This window comes from Ananas comosus, unplaced genomic scaffold, assembly GCF_001540865.1.
Source record: "Ananas comosus cultivar F153 unplaced genomic scaffold, ASM154086v1, whole genome shotgun sequence".
NCBI lineage: Eukaryota > Viridiplantae > Streptophyta > Magnoliopsida > Poales > Bromeliaceae > Ananas > Ananas comosus.
Genome location: NW_017893380.1, coordinates 40,804 through 62,760, shown reverse-complemented (window position 1 = coordinate 62,760; position 21,957 = coordinate 40,804). Strand labels below are relative to the sequence as shown.

General features: G+C 39.9%; 1 protein-coding gene and 1 long non-coding RNA gene across 12 annotated transcripts in view; both read left to right on the top strand.

The window, feature by feature from the left end:
- The window catches only part of LOC109705827 (plant-specific TFIIB-related protein 1-like), a 58,055-nt gene that overhangs the window by 8,936 nt on the left and 27,162 nt on the right, over nucleotides 1-21,957 (top strand).
- LOC109705829 lies at nucleotides 2,164-8,375 on the top strand. Of its 11 annotated transcripts, XR_002214929.1 has the most exons (7): nucleotides 2,240-3,460; nucleotides 3,957-4,069; nucleotides 4,882-5,090; nucleotides 6,499-6,573; nucleotides 6,690-6,761; nucleotides 6,867-7,028; nucleotides 8,129-8,375. It is a non-coding gene; the product is annotated as an uncharacterized LOC109705829 (long non-coding RNA). The 11 variants fall into 11 exon arrangements; XR_002214924.1 differs by having other exon boundaries at nucleotides 2,164-3,460; nucleotides 3,957-5,090; XR_002214932.1 differs by lacking the exon at nucleotides 3,957-4,069 and having other exon boundaries at nucleotides 3,221-3,460.

The window sequence follows — 21,957 nt, the reverse complement described above, 5'->3', positions numbered from 1 at the left end:
CACGACGAACCTGTCTAGATAAGGCTTGAAAACACGGTTCATCATATTCATAAAGGCTGCTGGGGCATTAGTAAGCCCAAACGGCATAACAGTAAACTCATAATGCCCATACCGTGTTCTAAAAGCCGTCTTCGACACATCCTCAGGCTTGATCTTCAACTGGTGGTATTCCGACTGCAAGTCGATCTTGGAGTACACACTAGATCCCTGAAGCTGATCAAATAGGTCATCGATCCTCGGCAACGAATACTTGTTCTTAATCGTGACTTTATTAAGTTCACGATAGTCCACACACAAGCGAAGTGATCCGTCCTTCTTCTTAACAAATAGGACCGGTGCTCCCCAAGGTGACACACTCGGTCGCACAAAACCCTTATCCAGAAGATCTTACAACTATGCCTTCAGCTCTTTCAACTCAGCTGGTACCATCCTATAGGGCACTTTTGAGATTGGAGTAGTCCCGGGGACGAGATCTACCACAAACTCAATCTCGCTATCAGGTGGCATGCATGGTAGCTCCGCTAGAAACACATCTCCAAACTCCCGCACTACGGGGATATCCTCAATCCTAGGAGTGTCGACGTCACCCCTCAACACCACAGTAGCCAAATAGGCTACGCAGCCTCTCACTACAAAAAAGTAGTGCATTTGCTACGGATTTGAATTTCGTATGTCACCAAAGATATTTTTAGTTACAAAACAAAAAAAAAAACTGTCACAAAAAATTAAGGATTGGGGCTTAAACCCGCAACCTATACATCTCTTCTATCCCTCTTAACCACTATACCACAACTAATGTTTTTTAAAATATCAATAACTTTTTTCTTTATTCGTATTAGCATGTTATATTTTAAGTTCCAAACCTCACCTATTGTTGGCATACCCCGACATTTATTTTCTCCCAAACCCTTCCCATTTGTATCTAGCTCTCGTTCCTACCGAGATCTCCGGTGATCGCCGGCGGTGGCGCTCTCCAGCGCGATCGCGACGAGGGCGTACAAGCGCCTCTCCCTGGACCTCTCCGGGGTGATTCTAGGGTTCCTGGTGACGGCGATCCATATCGCAGCTAGGTACAGGTCGGATCCCTCTCCGTCCCCTTCTCGATTCGTTCGTTTTCCTCTTTTCGGCCATTCTCGGGTCGTTCTTCGCCGATTAGGGCTCGTCTTCGCCCGTTTGATCATTGTTTTCGTCGTAAAAAGGTTCAGAGCGCTGCTTCTCGTGTTCTTTCCTCGAAGCTCACGAAGATTGGCCAGGAGAAGAAGCGGTTACTTGAGGAGGAGTTCAAGGAAGGGGGGCAGCGTAACTGGTGAGATTTTTGCTATTTCGTTTCTCAATTTGGAAACAAAGTACTTCTTTATTGATCACCTGTTTTACTTGTGTTCTTCTATGTGGAGTTTTTGTAGGCATAGATTTCGGACTTTAGATATATTTTTCTTTTCATTTCATTGAGAACGCTCAAAATTTGGATCAAGAATTTGACCTATCCTGCTTAAATTTTGATCAGGAAATTGTTAGTTTTTGCAATAATTGCAAAAAAATTGTGAGGAAAGTGATAAACTATGTCGGAATGCTATAAATGATCTACATGTTCCGCTGATGATTCAAGAATTCTGTGTTGGAATCTGTAATGGTTTGTAGGAGAAGCAAGACAATATTGTGTAGTTTCGGCATATGATGAAGCGAATTGATAATCCTACCTATCTCCTAAGCTCACAATTCGTTTAAGATGAGCTTTCCTTCATCATGGGACAGGGCTAAGCTGCCCACTCATTTATTCTTTTAGCAGATCACTTTGTTATTCAAATAATTCTTGATTAGTCTTGGGCACTCATAAATATGCAGTAATGGGTATATTGGTTCGTAGTTGAATCGAATTGGGTTTACTTGGAATGGTTCTCACTGAACTTCTGTTGAATATAAAATATTAAAACACCATTTTGTGATGTATGGATCGAATATATAAATTAAGCACCCTGATTGATGCAAATGAATCGTGTTAATGCATGATTTATACTCATGTATACTCAACTATATAAAATGTTTGTAGAAGCCTTTTATGAGCATTGANGATTATCTGATCTTTTTTTTAAAAACAGAATTTACTGCTAATTATTGTTTTCTTTGTGATTACTTTCTATTTAATGGAGAAGGATCAAAATTTCATATCATAAAAGGATCAAAATTTCATATCATATGGTCTATAATGAGGTCTAGGTATTAATTTAGCTTAGATTATAATGTTTAGTAGATTAAGATGCATTGAGTAATTATATGGTTCGTAGGATAAACTATGCATTTGTTTATGGTAAAATATATTGAGCTAATCTCAACTATCACCGATTTTGATCGAACTACCTAACGTTTAAGGATGATAGGGTGAGAATTGCCACTTATGTTTTTGTATTTCTGTATTATCAACTTGTGACCTAATTGCAATAAACTCTTGTTGTGGTGTCTAATTTTTTGGATCATTTGATGTCATTAATCATTAATTATTTGTGCTTTTAGGTTGTTTCGAAGACAAAAGTCTTCCATCCAAACATCAAATAATATTAGTTACTGGTTGTTGTTTAATAGGGTTGTCAAAATCTAGCAATAGGTGATGCTTGTCCGGAGAGCAATAGATAAGAATTAACATCTGTAAGGAAACTTCTCTGAAAGTTTTATTTTTCACCTATAAAACAAGTAGGTAGCAGTATTAAATAAATGTCCTTTAAATGAATCTCAATAGACTTCAGAGCTTTTGTCATTTTGTTACTGTTACAATAAATACATAATGAACTAAATTAGCTTGACCTATGGGTCCCGATCCCATCAGAGTGACTTTCAATAAACCTTATTTTTTTTACTCGTTACTTTTAATCTTACTACAAGAATAAGACCTAGAAAAGAAGATTGCAAAAATAATTTACTTAAGCTGTATTATGTGAATGAGTAGATGGCAGTTTCTCTTGAACATCAAACTCATCCCAATGGAAAAAATTGGGAGAAAAGAACAAAAAACATATTAAAGTATAATTAATGAACTAATTTGATGATAGAATTAATGGTAGATATGTTAGTTAGTAACAAGAAATTATCCCCAGGAGTCTTATGTCGATCTCTCAATAATGCTATTTTTTCAACTGCATACTCTGTAAATTACAAGACTATAAAAAGGCATCTATTAGCCTATACCTGATAGGGAATGACCATAAATCTTAAGTATTTTATATATGATCAATAGTAAATTGATAATGACAATCAACTTTATAGACTATGATGATAGATGGATATTCATCTTATTCCTTCTTGCACCATTAGTTTCGAGAATAATTTTAGTAAAATAATGTGTTCTGACAAAAAATATTTACTTAAAACTATTTATAGATGAAGAGCAACAGATACAGGGTTTTGCTTGTTGATTCCATAGAGGAGGCGCCGGTTTTATTCCTTCTTTAATGGGGCTCAGTGAAAATTGGTGAGAAATTTTGATAAACAAATCATTTATTTATCAACTAAATTTCCTCTGTCACATGGCATGCAAATGTTTCAATAGTGTCATAAATTAAACTATTATGGCTTATCTGATTACCAACCATCATGTTTATGATACATGATATGATAAATGTTGCAAATGAGTTTTCTCCCTTATCTCATGAATAAAAGAATTTCTTGCCTTGTAGTGTTGTAGTTTAACTTCTTATTTCTAAGCAGCTCAGTGCTTTAAACAAGAGATTAGGCATTTTCTTATATCAAAATTCTCTAGCCATATCTGGAACAAACTACTTACCTAATGAAATAAATTTACCAAAAATATAATCAAATAAGGACAAAATCTGAGGAATCACCGCACTTTTACATGCTTTCACTACTGAAACCATGAGGTCAAAATCAAATAAGTTGCCATAAACACAACCAGATAATCTTCGAACGTTGCTATAAATCAAGGGATACTTCGTAAAACTCCTTTACAGGTGGTGAATTATGAAGATGAATCAAGGATTGTACCAGGATCTATGGTGATCTCTTTGGATCCATTGTCGGAATTGGAGCTTCCCACGATCTAAGGTTTTTGGGGATTTTTATGGTCAGTTTGGTGCTTAAGTTGATGATTAGTTTGGTAATTATTTTATCATCTTTTTGTGTAGCATTTGAGGGTTAATTTGGCTTATCATATCTCATATTCTATCATTATTTAGTTAGAATTTGATGGTCCATATAATGGTTAAAGTTGTTGCTGCTATATTCAACTCATATGACACTTACTTCATTGAATCTTATTATACAGTTGCCAGTTTAGTTTGCCATCCTAGATATCCATTTTTTGAGTTAGATTGATGACAATGTGACATGGTTATTTTCAGAATTACAATTAGTTCAGTTTGATAATTATATTTGTTGAATTTTGTTTTGCTCCCTTGCTTGTTCATTTTGCTATCATAAACATCATTTTGGAATTCAATTGATGAGCCAATATCCTGCCTATATGCTAAAAGCTACTAGTTTTGTTTGCCTTCTTGCATGTCTATTTTTGTGTTAGTTTGATGAATATATGTGCCGATTGTTTGCTATTCTTGTGTTGCTCTCTTGATATCTCACCTTGCATAATAGACATCTCTAATTTAGTTAGATGGATGATTATTTTAACCAATTGTTTGTCTAATCTTAACTATGCTGTCCTTCTGTACGCCATTCTAGATATTAGTTTTTAGTTTGTTTGTTTAGTATGTATGTCGGTTCTTTGCTAGTATCTTATTTCCTCTCTCTTCATTTAGTTTACTATGTTGGGCATCTACTTTTGAGTTTTGAGTTAGTTTTCTAAACATATATGTTGGTTCTTTGCTGAAAACTGCTTCAATCTTGACACCTTTGTCCTCCTGCATACACTATGGTGGTAAGCCTATAAAAAAGACCTTGTAAGATTGGAAAGGGTGTCAAGATCTCGGGCGATCGCCACCGGAAAGATCTCCGGCGATTGAGGTGGACGAGCTCCGCAACACGAGCTTGGGGCTCCGCATTATAGCCTCCCCTCTAGGCCACATCTTCGACCACCGACCTCGGCATACGTTTCTTCAACATCTCCCAGTCCATCTGAAGAAGCTTAACAAGTGAGTAGGTTGCAAATTCCCATGCTATTTTTTTATTATTTTTAATTTTTTTGTTACTTCTTATGTTTCATGCATAAATTTCTCTTTTGATGGAACATGTGATTCTAAATAACGTTAACAGAATCTGTATTTGGTTTGGCATGAAAGTTGTGAGATCATGAGATTTCCCACTTGCAATTATACAGTAATTGGCTAATCGACTCCAGCTAGATAACACGCGAAATCGAGTTCTCATAATTTATGACATCCTTTCTCTTCGACTATAAACCTTCCACACTGCCCTTGTTTTTCCTCTCCGCCTTCTCCCCATAATTGAAGCAAAAGAAATTAGAATCATAGGTCCTTTCCTGATCCTCATCTCTTCTAAACAATCTCCTTGTGCATGACATGCAAAACGCATAAGACTAGAATAGTAAAATGTGAATAAAAGAAAGTATCAAAGTTCTAGGGAGTGGTCGTGGATTGGTTTCTATTTTACGAAGTCCTATGGCTGAGGTGGTCACAGTACATTTTCACCAAAATAAAATGTTGGCAGAATAGAAGAGTAGAGTTGGAAAACATGGTCTAAAGGTATTGAGCACCAAGATTTTCACAGTGAGTAGATTTGGAATTTCGTGATTTAATAATTCTAGCTCCGCATGTGCTGGCTTCCATAGTTCAACCAGTCTCAACCACTACCGATTGAAATTGGCCTTTAGTGAAACAGGCTGGAGAATGTATGTTTCCGCACTCGTTTCAGTCTAATCAAATATGAAACTGATATAAAACAGGACAATTTTCGAGGTTTCCACAGAAATTCGATTACATGTTGTTTGTCATATTTTCTTTAACTCTTTGGTCGGTTAGATAACTTAAATGTGATGGCAGATTTGATGCTTTGAAGGAAATTTCAGAAGAGATATGCTCTGCTTGCCTGTTACTATATCCTTAGATTTTGTCCTTTTTAGTACCTTTGTTGCTTACCCATTATTAATCAAGTTTAGAGGTGAAACATTTGATACTTTGTTTAGCTTTTGAACTCCTACATGAGCCCTAAGAAAATCTCAAGCACTCCAATAGTCATATCTGTTGGATAGATTCTATCTCGCGTTTGAGACTTTGCTGTTCAAAAACTTGGTTACATTCTACTCTTTTTATTTTAATGGAAAGAGTAAAAACATTCCTCACAAAATACTTCGCTATTTTCCAATTACACCAAGGCTTCAACGGCAGTTTCAGCTCGTAAGATGCTGATTAAACCAATGAAATACATAAGGACTTACTTTGTGGCATAGAACAAATTTCAGGGATAAATTAGTAATTTTCCATCTGTTTGATCAATGCGGTTATGAATTCAGCTCTCCTGTCCTGATACACATCAAGTATTCAACTAGCAAAAAAATTAGGATACTAACAATTTTAACTGCAGGGACTTGTCCTACAATCACAAACTTGGAGGTCCACTCACACCAGCACTTGGGAACTTGACATAGCTAACTCACCTGTATGATTTTCCAGCTTACTACTATAATTACAATCCATGCCTTTTGTTACGATAACAATTTTGCTCTTAAGTAACTCATTTAATTAATTTACTACTCTATCTGAACTTTTATATAGAATCCTATTTAAGTGTAGCTTCAACGGTACTATCCCAGATGAGCTAGGCAATCTACGCCAACTCACCTTCTTGTAAGATTACGATCATCATATAGCTCTCTAGTTTTTTTATCATGTAAATAGCAAATTGATGACCAATGGATGCATATAATTAGTTCTTAAATTTTCTGCTGCAAGGGTGCTGAACTCAAACAAGTTCATAGGAAAGACACCTGCTACATTGGGAAAGCTTTCGAACCTCTCTTGGCTAGACCTTGCTGATAATCAGTTGAATGGAACTCTCCTGATGTCAATGAATGCGTCTCCGGGCTGGGATCAACTCCTCAATGCACAACATTTGTGAGTATCTTTTCTTCTTCATTCTCCGTCCATATACAGAATGTTGTAAAGATGTATCTACATATGTAACCTTGAAAAAACCCTGCTAGGGAGTAAAATCAAACTCCTACAACCACAAGAGGAAAATCTATATAGCTAGTAGATTCAAAATGTTCTAGTTCATATAAGCTAGTAGATTCAAAATGTTCTAGTTCAAATAAGTTTTCTATCTTTTTTACATGTATTTTATTGTTTACTTGATCATTGTTGCTTGGACCATATATGAAGGTGAGACTATGCTCCTAGAGTGGTTGATGGAATATATAGAGTCACAGTTTTCTATTGATTGGTCCTAAACAATGACTCATGCCCTAAACATAGCAATGAGAACAATTGTATGGTTGGCAATCTCCTCAGTTGGTCTGTATCAATTAATTCTTTGTAATAGAGAGACTCTACTGGCAAAAAAAATTATGGCTAGTTAGCTCGTGTAAGTTAATTACTGGTCTTCAGTGCTGTTTGACTTTGGGTTTAGATATGTGTTAAGTACATTTTTGTGATTCTCGACTGTAAATGTATATAAAGACTTTAAAATGCTCATTTACTTCCTTATCATTATATTTCCTCTCCTGATCCACAAAATTGTTTTCATGGTTTCGAATTTCTGAAACTCAATATCAAATTGATAATAGAATAGGCTGGGTTATCTGAACATACCCCGATGTCCTCATCTGGGCTTAAACGAGAGTTTGTTATACTCCAACAAATTAACATTAAAGAGGAGATCGAGTATTTACAGGATTGCTTTGCTATTTCGTAGACTAGAAAAACTGGTCTTCATCGTTTGACCTTTGAGTTTGACTGCAAACTCTGCAGCATTTCTTGATCTATCTATCATTTGCCATTCTAGACATCTATTTCTAGCTTTATTTTACAGTTAATTTCTAGCTTTATTTTGTTAAATTAAATTAGAAATTATTAGAAGATGAGGAAAGAGTATACATTGAGAAAAAGAATGTAGCCCTTGGATCATACTTACCCTTAACATCAATTTTTTTTTATTTTATCTTTCTTTCAGATTTTAATTTTGTCTAATTATATTTATTTTTTATTCATTGCAGGTAAGGATGAGTGGTGCAATTTTTACGCAGTGTTAGTGTTATTCGACAATCCTTTATTTTGGATGTGGACCATGTAATCAAATGTACTTATTTTAGATTGAATCATTTAGTTTGAATTTGAAAACTCTTTGTTATGTACTTAAAAAATTGGAGATATTAGGAGGTATTTTGTATGACGAATGTGAGAATATTAATGTCTTTTCGTTATTAGAACTTAAAAATCTCGTCGATTTGTTTTTATCATAAATATCAGTTGGTTGTTTGGAACTGTATCATAAATAATGGTTTTGTTGTCACTAAATATTAGTGACAATATGTCGGCGATTAATATTATCGTTATAAATGTAATATTCTGTGACAAGCTTTATTATCACTAAATATTAGTGTGTAGTGAATAATCATCGTCATAAATGTAATATTTAGTGACGGATAATGATGTCACTAACTATTAGTGACGGCATATGTTGTCACCTAATATTACTATTTTTAATGTTCAACCATTTCATAAATATTATTGGGTGACAAATAAGTAATATTTAGTGACAAAATTAACTTGTCATTAATACTATTTTTAGTGACAATATTTTTTTTTCCGTGACAAAATCTATTTGCCACGGGACCTACCGTGACAACTTATAGTGATGGTATTTATCGTCACTAAAACTATTAGTGACAAATTTTTTATTTTTAGTGACAAATTTTTAATGTCACCTGTAAATCATTTTCTTGTAGTGAGAGAGGGTTAGAACACCTCCCTCTCTCTTTCCCTCACCGTATCACCCCAAATCCATCCCTCTCTCTCTCTCTAAATGAAAAAGAAGGAGAGAAAAAGAAGAGGAAAAAGAAGGAGAGAAGAAGAAGAAAAAGGAGAGGAAGTTCAAGAAAGGGATCCTCGTCATCTCCTTCTTCTTCCTTGTGTTTAGAGAAGCTTGGAGAGGTACGCTTTGTTACCCTCTCATGGTAGATCTCTAGAGATGGGTTTAAATGCTCTAGAAGTGAATTTGGTAGGCTCCTTTGATGCTAGATAGATGTTTATTGCATGAGTCGAAGATCGATTTGGTGGTTTTTGCAATAGTAGCATCTAGGGCATCCAAAGTGGGATTTTTGTAAATAGATGAGTGTGATCTCATTTGACCCTCCGTAAACCTAATTGCTAGGTAAACGAACGCGTTGGCGAAGTCGGTTCGGCAATCCGTCGAGCCGTTACAAAGATATTGAAGAAACTGACGATTTAGCTTCGTTTCCGCCTGGAGGGCCGAGGCGACGTCGTAAAATCGTGGAAATGGATTTGGTGCACCGTGGCACATAACCGAAGACCTATAATTTCCGAGGCTGCGAAGCTGAGCACGGTTGTGGCGCAGTTGCAATATTGGGCCGTGCCGGATACCGGTGCCGCGGGAGGCCGATTGCAAGTGTCGACAAGCAATCGGAACGCGAGTTAAGGTGGGTTGTGTTTACCGAAGTGACTAGGTCGCCTGTATGTCTAAGTTAAATATTTATCATTGATGCATGTAGTGGTAGCTATCGATAGAGCATGTGTATGAGAATGCTAAGTTAGGCTACCAAATGATGCATAATGACATAGTGTAAAGAATGCTAAGTAATTGTATGATAAGCATGATGTAGAATTAATAAATGCAAGCATGTGGTTAATGCTAAGAATATAGATGATGACATGGTAAAAATACTAAGTACATGTATAATAAGCATGTTATAGGGATGCTAATGTAAGAATACTAAGTAAAGGACATATGTATACATATAGATCGAGTCGCATTGAACCTAGAGTCGTGAACCTAGGTTGAACAAGAGTGATAATGAACCTAGTGTTAATGAATATAGGTTAACAAGAATGGCATTAAACCTAATGTTAGAGAACATAGGTGAAGATTGGACCTATAGTTAAGTTAACCTAGGTTGTGAGTTAAAGGTAATGAACCTAGTGTTAAAGTAAACCTAGGTTATGTAATGAAAAGTGTTAAACCTAGAGTCAAGTGAATCTAGGTAGACGAGAATAATGGACCTAGTGTTAATAAACCTAGGCTAAGAGTATGAAAGCAACGAACCTAAAGCATTAACTTAGGTCGAGTAAAGGCTTGGACCTAGATAGGTCAATTCCATAGGGTTAAGACCAACCCTTGAGTACTGTGAAATGGATTCTGAAATCCTAGGACTTGTGGAACACCTAGAGTGGTGCGGGGTGTGTGCGACGATTTCGCCGCCCAGGGCTAAAGAACCATCGTCGTGGCGTGTGCGACGATTTCGCCATCGGATGGTTGAGCCGATTTGTGGATTATGCCGCAGGGTGACTTAAGCCAGAGCTGAGCATGTGCGACGACTTCGCCGCCGGGTGGCTCAGTCATCGAGTGCGATGGGCTGTTGAGCAGCCAGTGTGCGGACTATCCGCAGAGGATTGACTCAAAACCGAGTCGAGTGGCATAGATGGCTAAGGTATGAGCAACCTTAGGAAAGAATCGCCGATGAGCGTAATGTGACTAAGTAAAGACTAGAGAAAATCTAATGATCGAGAATAGCTAATAAAGTAAAAGAATGGCTAATAATATGAAGTAGAATCAAGTAATCTACTTGCATAGAGTTACAGGTATTGCATATTGCATTTTGCGAGGCATGACATTTAGTTCAATATTGAATATATATCTGTTATATGTTATTTGACTAACTTGTTGCAGTGCCTCCTTGGACCTATTGGTCGAGCTTTTCCCTTGGGTGGCCGTACCCACTGGGAACCATGGAGTTGGTTCTCACCCCACGTTGTTTTGGGGTGTTACAGGTTTGCACGTGAGCGGCGCGGCGGCGCGAGGCAAGGGCATAGCTTCGTAGATAGCGCCCTACCCAGAGACCAGAGATAATAGTACCCCGAGTCGGCATAGCCTAGGGGTAGAGAGAAATAAAAGAACAAGATGTATCAAATGTGTAATAAATTGTAATAACTCAGATTGTATGTTGGAGAGAAAGTGTAATTGTGATGTAAGCAAATGTATCAATGTGAATGTTTGTAATAACATAGGATGTGTTTAATTTGTTGATACCTTTCCATATGCAATCTGTATGTTGATTTCTGTTCCTAGTTGGAACATCGTGAATTGTATTGATTGCGACACCTAGGACGTACAGGGGAAACTCTGTCCGTTCGACGGTCTGTCGGCGTGCCCGAATCCGACCAAATAGGCGGGTGTCGGGGCGTCACAGATAAGGTGGTATCAGAGCATAAAGTAGAGAATGTGATGGCTTAAGTGAACCTAGGAGACCCTAGGATAGTGAAACCATAGAGGTTAAGGCTCGTGAGAGACTAGGACATGTGACTTGTGGCGAAAGGATTATGGATTTGGTTGTGTTATAAATCTCTAAGACGGATATTAGAGGTAGATTCAAGGTGTGGTTTATTCTCAACCGAGGGTGTTCATGTTGGATGCATACAACATGAAACTGAGTGATGAGAATAGACGCCCTTGTGTTACTTTCGCCCAATTGGCTTTTGAGTCGGTGTTAGTAGTCTCGTGTTCGACCCAAGTTGGTCGAGAACTAATCGAGTTGTCGTGTTCAGGAGACGATGGCACCGCGTAGGCGATCTTCGTCCAGATCGGCGCGGGAGGGGGCAAGTGGTTTCCCTGAGCAAACCGACGTGAGCGGAGACTTAGAGCTTCGCGATCAATTGGCCACACTCGTGGGAGTGATGAGGCAACAAGCTGATCTGGTGCAGCGGCAGCAGGAGGCTGCTATGCGCCAGGAGGAGCGAATGAAAAGACTCCAAGAAACGGTGGATCAGCTAGTGGCGGCATCGGCTGCGGCTTGTCGAGAATGGCCGGGAGCCGCGGCGGAGACGTTTCCATCGGGGTTGGGTGACCCAACCCCTATTAGTCCAAAGGTGGAGGCGGAGAGGGAACGAGCTTTGGCGGCCCTCAAGGCTTTCAAGAAATTTGATCCGCCTACCTTTGATGGAGAGGATGCAGATCCGTGGGTCGTTGAGATGTGGATTGATTCTATGGAAACACTCTTCGAGGATCTGTACACGTTGGAGTGGGACAAGGTAAACCTAGCCGTGCACTGTCTCAAACAGTCGGCGAAGGTGTGGTGGAAAGGTGTTAAGCGAGATCGATCGCCTGGTCTCCCTCCTATGACTTGGAAAGAATTTCGGGGATTGGTGTTCTCGGCCTATTTCCCAGATAGTGAAAAGCGAAAGCTTAAGGAAAGATTCCAAAAGCTGCGGCAAGGAGATCGCTCAGTTAGGCAATACGAGCGGGAATTTTTTCGTATCGTGCATTGTGTTCCGAACGTGGTCTGCGCGAGCATGCTCTCGGGGACCGGTCCCAAAAGGGAGGGACCGGTTGCCCCGAGGCGAAGGGTTGCGCAGTGCGGGGCAACCAGTCCCAGTTAGGGCAAGACCAGTCCCAGAGTATGAATTTTGCCAAGGCGGGCTGGGTTATGTTGGAGAAGTTGGAGAACTTGAGGATAATGCTCTTTTGTGGGTTGAGATTTGAGATGCGTCGGAGTGGGCCATCTCTCAATAGAGCAAAGATCCAAATGTGATTGAAGCACCCATGATGAAGCGATACACCAGTAATGTTGCTCCTAAGCAATGATGGTGATCGAATCGGAATACCCTGGGGGGGAAGGTAAATGCAAAGAAAAGTCCTTGCGTGCCAGGTTGTGAATGGTATTGGAGCGCATAAAGTCGTTGAGTTTCGACTTGCGCTACCACCAAGAATAACGAAGACCGTAATGCACTTTGCGAGATTCACCTTGCAAAGTTGTACGAATTTGGTATTGTACTCTCCGTATTGGGCCTCTTGGATAGTTCCAAAAAGTGTAAAGCCATTCCGAACTAGGAAAGTGCATCAGTGCCCTCAATTGTTCGATAAGTCGCATTGAGGCACGGTTTGAGTTTCGCGGACGAAACTCTTTTAAAGGAGGGGAGAATGTAACATACTGAACTTCTAAAATCATGAAGTTACGGTGTACATTTGGTTGGAAAGCCATTTGAATCGTCCCGGTGAAGTTCGGTGAAGTTCAGGAGCAATCGGGCGTTTCAGTGCGCGTAGGCGCGAAAACGGAACCCGAAAGGCCATGTTGGTCCGTGAGCTAAATCCAGCATCAATGTGGATGAAAATATGATGAAAACATGTTCGAAAACATGTTTGGAGAGTCTCGGTTCGATTTGAAAAGAATCAGAGGTCAAACGAGCGAAAACGGAGTGAAAACGGACCCCGAAAGCTGAAAAAGCTGAAAATTTGGCTAAGTCTGGAATGCTGTTTTTCTTGACCTTCGGGAACTGGTCCCTCAAGTCCAAGGACCAGTCCCAGCACCCGAAAATGGCCCAGTTTGGGCTGTGCAACACTTACATTGTTGAGGGGCTTACGTGCAATTGTTGCATGGGTTAAGTGTATAGAGCGGGTTATAACACCTCTATCTCTCTTTCCCTCACCGTATCACCCCAAATCCATCCATCTCTCTCTCTAAACGAAAAAGAATGAGAGAAGAAGAAGAGGAAAAAGAAGGAGAGTAGAAGAAGAAGAAGGAGAGGAAGTTCAAGAAAGGGATCCTCGTCATCTCCTTCCTCTTCCTTGTGTTTGGAGAAGCTTGGAGAGGTAAGCTTTGTTACCCTCTCATGGTAGATCTCTAGAGATGGGTCTAAATGCTCTAGAAGTGAACTTAGTAGGCTCCTTTGATGCTAGATAGATGTTTATTGCATGAATCGAAGATCGATTTGGTGGTTTTTGCAATAGTAGCATCTAGGGCATCCAAAGTGGGATTTTTGTAAATAGATGAGTGTGATCTCATTTGACCCTCCGTAAACCTAATTGCTAGGTAAACGAACGCGTTGGCGAAGTCGGTTCGGCAATCCGTCGAGCCGTTACAAAGATATTGAAGAAACTGACGATTTAGCTTCGTTTCCGCCTGGAGGGCCGAGGCGACGTCGTAAAATCGTGGAAATGGATTTGGTGCACCGTGGCACATAACCGAAGACCTATAATTTCCGGGGCTGCGAAGCGGAGCACGGTTGTGGCGCAGTTGCAATATTGGGCCGTGCCGGATACCGGTGCCGCGGGAGGCCAATTGCAAGTGTCGACAAGCAATCGGAACGCGAGTTAAGGTGGGTTGTGTTTACCGAAGCGACTAGGTCGCCTGTATGTCTAAGTTAAATGTTTATCATTGATGCATGTAGTGGTAACTATCGATAGAGCATGTGTATGAGAATGCTAAGTTAGGCTACCAAACGATGCATAATGACATAGTGTAAAGAATGCTAAGTAATTGTATGATAAGCATTATATAGAATTAATAAATGCAAGCATGTGGTTAATGCTAAGAATATAGATGATGGCATGGTAAAAATGCTAAGTACATGTATGATAAGCATGTTATAGGGATGCTAATGTAAGAATGCTAAGTAAAGGACATATGTATACATATAGATCGAGTGGCATTGAACCTAGAGTCGTGAACCTAGGTTGAACAAGAGTGATAATGAACCTAGTGTTAATGAACATAGGTTAACAAGAATGGCATTAAACCTAATGTTAGAGAACATAGGTGGAGATTGGACCTAGAGTTAAGTTAACCTAGGTTGTGAGTTAAAGGTAATGAACCTAGTGTTAAAGTAAACCTAGGTTATGTGATGAAAAGTGTTAAACTGTCACGCCCCGGGACCCAGCGGAAGCCCGCCCGGCGCGTGCCCTGACCCGCCATACGTCTAAAACGTATAAGGCGTCTAAAAACAACAATAATAAAAGCAATAATAAAAGACATCTAGGAGTATCAGAGCATAATAAATGTCTAAATGCTACAACAAGGGATAAGGATAAAACTGTAAATCCACTAAATAAAACATAAAGTGATACAAGGAAATCCCAGATACAAGTGCTATAGGTAGATGCATAGGTGGTCTCTATACTTGGAGACAAAACCTCTCACTCTCTCAACTACAAAAAGAAAGAGTAAACCACCTAGGCAAAGTACCGCTCCTCGCTAGCTAGCTAAGCGATCCCCTTGCCGCGATCCCGTGCCTCCGCCGGTGCCGAAGGCTCTGAAAAGTAAACCATAAAACAGGGGCGTGAGAACTATTAAAAATAGTTCCCAGTGGGCAATTACTGACTTCAGTGAATGCGCCACAAGGCCCAAAACTACAAAAGATGTCAGTGACTATAAAAGTAGAAAAGCGAAAGGTAAGTAAAAATGTAATTTACTACAACATGATATCTCTACTTAGCATAATTAGCATAAGTATGAAGCAACTATGCATGAAGTAAAAGTCTCCAACTATCATAATGTTCACAATGCGAAATAGTAAAGTTCCGTTGTTTACTATTCTAGTCCATGTCTAAGTAGTACACTAAGTCGTCATCTGTCCACATGTCATAATGAATGCTCAAAGTCAAATCTGAAGAGACCCACCCGAAGGCTATCTATGGCCCTGAGACCCACCCGTAGGCTGTCTGGCCGGTGCCGAGCCTAATGGCCCCGTGGTAGTCATCATCCCCACCCTAGGAATGAGCCTGTCCCACGGCAATCCACTTCGGCGCCCAATCCCGCACGGCGAATATGAATCGCGATGGCTATCTCCAGAGTGCCGGCTTGTAGGGAGCGACCCTTACAAGCATGTGCGAATGAGCACAATGGCAAGTAGTCAAACGATCTGTCGCAAGTACCAAGTCCTCAGGTCTAATAACAAGGAATGTATCGAATGTCCCAAAGGCCTATCTCTATGTCATCATGTCTCTAACATGGAATATATAGCAGATGTACAATGGCCTATCATTATGTCTCTAAGTTGCATTTTCATAGTTTACTAATTCCAAGTGCCCCTTTATGACACTTTTGTTCAACGAGTCCCAAGCATGGCATTAATATGTTCATGATGCATAGTTCACTCAATTCTAGCATGGAGACATGTTCTCAACTTGCAAAACCAAGCAGTATCCACAATGCATGCAATCTACACATATAGCTCTACTATATGGAGTACAAATTTTACGATACATGAGGCATGCATGTTAAGTGTTTTAAAATTCATATAAATCATGTTTAGTATGAATTTGCATTCAAAAATACTTTACAAAAGTCTAGAAGGCAAAGGGACCATTTTGCCCCATTTTCATGAAGTCAAACCCACCAAAATCGAATTCTTCGTTTCGCCGAACGAAGGTATCCACAAGCTTCCTAGTACCCTAGAAACATCAAAAATAGGGTCACCCAAACGAAACGAAGAGCAAATAGCTCAAACACTAAGCTTCTCAAGCTAGGGTTGGAGAAAACTCACCTCAAGTGAAAAACCCTATTTTAATCCTCAAATGGAAGGTAGAGGTCTCCCAATCTAACCTATATAAAGGTTCCAAACCATTCAAATGAGATCAAGAAGCCTCAAATCAAGAATCCCCATATCTAACCCTAAAATCCAAAATCTAGGGTTTAGACAAGCAAAAAGCTCCAAAACTAAAATCTAGAGGAAGGAACCTTGCCACCTACCTCTAGGATGCTCCAAACCAAGCTCAAAATCTTCAAGGGTTGAAGATTGATCCACCACAAAGCTCCAAAAGCAAGCTCCAAGCCTCCAAAGGTAAGAAATGAGGAAGAAGGTGGTGCTCCAAGGCCTCCAAGCAAGCTCCTTCTCCTCTTCTTCTCCTTCTTCTCCTTCCCTTTCTCTCTCTAGAAGTGTAGGAAGAGTGTGAGGGAGAGAAAATGAGAGTCAGAGGGGAGGAGAGGCTGCCTATAGCCTCTAAGGTAACAAAATCCGGTTAGGCCCCTCAAAAACTCAAATTTACATCAGCCCGGTCTGGGCAGTTTTCGCCCAGAGGGACCGGTCTCCCCGACCTGGGACCGGTCTCTCAGCCTGCCCCCGAAAATCCAACGTTCGGGAACCGGTCTCTCCCTGCGCGGGACCGGTCTCTCCCCGCGCAGACGCGCTCGGGGACCGGTCTCGACAGCCAGGGACCGGTTGCCTCGCCGGCTGCTTGCGCACTGTTCACTAGGGGACCGGTCTCTCCTATCAGGGACCGGTCCCCGAGAGTAAAAACTCTCAGGACTCTGCCAAAACTCTCGAGATCGAACTTTTAGGCCGGTATACCATCGACGGCCCTCCACCAAGTGTGGAAAAGTTCGAAATACAAATCGAACACTCGAACCTCGCAATTTGCAAAGGTCCAGTGTGCTACATAAACCTAGAGTCAAGTGAATCTAGGTAGACGAGAATAATGGACCTAATGTTAATAAACCTAGGCTAAGAGTATGAAAGCAACGAACCTAAAGCATTAACTTAGGTCGAGTAAAGGCTTGGACCTAGATAGGTCAATTCCATAGGGTTAAGACCAACCCTTGAGTACTGTGAAATGGATTCCGGAATCCTAGGACTTGTGGAACACCTAGAGTGGTGCGGGGTGTGTGCGACGATTTCGCCGCCCAGGGCTAAAGAACCATCGTCGTGGCGTGTGCGACGATTTCGCCATCGGATGGTTGAGCCGATTTGTGGATTATGCCGCAGGGTGACTTAAGCCAGAGCTGAGCATGTGCGACGACTTCGCCGCCGGGTGGCTCAGTCATCGAGTGCGATGGGCTGTTGAGCAGCCAGTGTGCGGACTATCCGCAGAGGATTGACTCAAAACCGAGTCGAGTGGCATAGATGGCTAAGGTATGAGCAACCTTAGGAAAGAATCGCCGATGAGCGTAATGTAACTAAGTAAAGACTAGAGAAAAGCTAATGATCGAGAATAGCTAATAAAGTAAAAGAATGGCTAATAATATGAAGTAGAATCAAGTAATCTAGTTGCATAGAGTTACAGGTATTGCATATTGCATTTTGCGAGGCATGACATTTAGTTTAATATTGAATATATATCTGTTATATGTTATTTGACTAACTTGTTGCAGTGCCTCCTTGGACCTATTGGTCGATCTTTTCCCTTGGGTGGCCGTACCCACGGGGAACCATGGAGTTGGTTCTCACCACACGTTGTTTTGGGGTGTTACCGGTTTGCACGTGAGCGGCGCGGCGGCACAAGGCAAAGGCGTAGCTTCATAGATAGCGCCCTACCCAGAGACCAGAGATAGTGGTACCCGAGTCGGCATAGCCTAGGGGTAGAGGGAAATGAAAGAACAAGATGTATCAAATGTGTAATAAATTGTAATAACTCAAATTATATGTTGGAGAGAAAGTGTAATTGTAAGGAAGTGAATTCTCGAAATATGAGGATTGTACTTCATCCTGGATCGACTAATTGTCGAAAGTATACCCTTTGTCGGAGTTGAGAATGTCCAAAGCACAAAAAGTGCCTTGGAGTTGAGTCCGCAAGAGTAAATGAGGCAAACTGCATCATTGGGCTGATGTTGCTCTTGGGGACCGGTCTCTGCAGGTGAGAGACCGGTTCCCCTGGCTGGGCGCAGCGGGGTTGCGTGATGGAACCGGTCCCTGGCAGGGAGGGACCGTGTAGCATACCGGATTTTAAAATAAGGGTATAAATAAAAATAGTGTGAGATACTATTTTTATTGGACTTATAGAAGTAAAATATAAGTCGGGAACGGCTCGTGCGGAAATCGGAGCGAGAACAGAAGATTTTGAATTTTCTGTGTGAATCGAGGCTGTTATTTTAACAGAAAATGCACAGTGTCAGAAAATTNATTAATATGTCGATTTGATCTCCGCTTCACTTGGAGTTCTATTCTCTGGTTTTCTACAATACTCCAAAGCGAAGGATCACCATATTCATGATATTCTTTATGGTGGCGTCGTGGATTCGGCGTATTTGACGGCGGTTCGTGGATTCGGATCGTGGGCTCGTGGATTCGAGTGGCGTCGTGGATTCGGCGTGATTGAAGCTTCGTGGATTCGAAGTGGAGGCGTTCGTGGACTCGAACGTGAGGGCGTGGACAACCCGGAGGGTAGCGCGAAGATTCATAGGAGGTTAAGAGGGGTTGAGTCCGTGGAGTCGGTAATTACCTTGTAATTTTTTCTCTTAGTGAATTATTTTTTCGCGTGTTGGTCCCGTAGGTTTTTTTCTCCAAGTTGGAGTTTTCCCATGTAAATCTCGGTGTGCTTTTTATTTTCCGCATTTATTTTTATTGCATCGAGATTTGTGATTTTTTGGCCGTTCACCTATTCACCCCCCTCTAGGTGATAGATACAATCTAGATACATCCTTGGGCTCCTCAAAACTTTCAATTGGTATCAGAGCGGGATCTAGATAAATTGTTATCTAATGGCCGAAAGTGGTAACATTAATCGATCTCCGCTCTTCGACGGCACGAATTATGCCTATTGGAAAGTTCGCATGAGAGCTTTTTTAATTGCTATCGATGAGCGGGTTTGGCAATCAATTGAATTTGGGTGGAAACATCCGATAGAAAAGATCGATAATGTTGAAAAGCCAAAACCACGGAACAAATGGACAAAAGATGAAAACGAGTCATCTTCGTTTAACGGTAAAGGAATTAATGCTTTATTCAACGCTTTATCGCAAACGGAGTTTACTCGGGTTTCGGCATGCGAAACGGCAAAGGAAATTTGGGATACTCTACAAATTACACATGAGGGTACTAGTTTAGTAAAAATTCAAAAGCTCCAAATGTTGACTAGTCAATTTGATGCTATTCGTATGGAGGAGCATGAATCTTTTACCGATTACTACACTAGGCTTCAAGATATTATTAATACATGTGCTAATTTAGGAGAGAAAATTCCGGATTCTAAAGTTGTTCGTAAAATTCTTCGAACTCTTCCGGAACGTTTTCGGGCTAAAGTAGCCGCGATCGAAACGGTCAAACATCCGGACGAGATGAAAGTCGAGGAATTAGTAGGTGCTTTACAAACCTACGAAATGACCTTTTCTACTAATCAATCTTCTTCCAAGTCTTCTTCTAAAAGCACAGGTGTTGCATTGAAATCTACTAAGGAGAAGGACGAAGACTCAAGTTCCGACGATGATTTGTCAATTGCAGACTTCGAACAACAATTGGCGCTTCTTACGAAGAAGTTTCGTCGAAATTTCCGGAACAAGAATAGATTGGACAAGGCTTCATCGTCCAAGCAACAATCTTTGTCTAAATCATCTTCATCTTCAAAGTCTAAGGATAAAAAACGTGCAAAGTCATCAAAGGAAAAGGATGTATTTGATGGCGAGATCCAATGCTTCAAGTGCAAAGGCTACGGCCACATTGCGACAGATTGTCCTTCAAAGAAGACGTATAGACAAAAGGCTATGCAAGCAAAGACGTGAGATGATTCAACATCAAGTGAATCATCGTCAAGTGACGAAGAAAAGAATGATCAAATTGCTCAAACAAGGAAATGAAGAATCGATCAACACTCTCTAAACCTCAAGCGGCATTATCTACAACTCGACTTCCCCCGCGGAATCATAAGAAAAATCAAGTCAGTCGAGTACCTCAAAAGAACCGGACTTCTAATACACAACGCCAAGTTCATGCAAAACAGGTGCACAAGCCTCAACGACAAATTTAACCTAAGCCTCAACCGAAGAAAACACCAACGGTTGATCAAAAGTCTAAACAAACGGCACCTAACGTCGACAAGTCGAGAAAACCAACGATCCGACAAGTTTGGATCCGGAAAGGTGATATCTTTCCTTGCTCCTCGTCTTAGTCATTTTTTATCTTTAGTGTAATGCTTTGTTTGGTGCTTGTTGTTTAATTTTAATCATTGCATTACATGTTTAGACGATTTTTGGTGCTTTGGCTTTTATTCGGTTAAAAATCATTTTTTTTAGGAAAGGTATTTGGGAATTTCAAAATCTTTGAGAGAGGAGATGATTGAGAATCATTTTTTTTGGAGAGAAAGTTTTTAAAGATTGTGTAAACGGGTTTTATCTTCACAATCATATTAAGTTAAATTCATATTAATTATCGGTTTTACTCCACTTTTTATTATTTTGATGATAATTTGATATATGATCTCTTAATGCATATATTCATCAAAGTTTTGAAATCAAATTTGATCTCTTGGTGATTAATTCATCTTGGTTGTGTGTGTTGGAGATGATGGATGGATATTCTCTAATAGACTAAAATTTGTCAAAATATTTTCAATTGTGAGATTGTCTAATTTAGGGGGAGTTTGAAATTTTTTTTAAAAAAAAAAAGGAAAAGAAAAAGAAAAAACTCTTATGTTTAAAAGATGTGGAAAGAGTTACATCCTAAAGGAGTGTGAAAACTACCACCACATGTAGGAAAGAGCTACCACCCCGGTCGTCCGGCAAGTGTGTGAAGCTACCACATGAAGATTGAATTGATTAACCGAAAAAGGTTGAAAAAAAAAATTGATTGAATATTTTAGAATTTTCGGAGTTATAAGGTGGTAAGGTGAAAAGATGCTCAAAGAGCCACCCCCGGTGCCATATTAGTTAAATCTCTATTTTGAACATATTGCGATAAATTGGTGTCAATTTTGTTGAATTTCTAAAAATCATTTTTCATGAACCGTTACATCTTGATAGTTTTGAATCATTAGATTATTTTTTATAACATAATTTTGATGATTCGATGCATGTTGAAATCCTATAATATTTTATCTTCATCATAATAATTTTTGGAGTATAATTTTTAATTTTTATGAAATTAATATATTTTGAGGATCATCGGAAGGCCGCATTATATAGCCTCTTGGCAAGTTTAAGCACGTCAATCTCGAGTGCTGCAACGAATCAAATGATGTGTACTTTGCTTGTCTTTCATTCTCTTTTAAGCCTATGACTATGACATAACTTCTCTTATGCTTTCTAGTAAGTTTTTTCTTTATATGCTTTGTCTTTGGCAATTTTTGACAAAAAGGGGGAGAGTATAGATGAACAAGTGTTGATCGAGA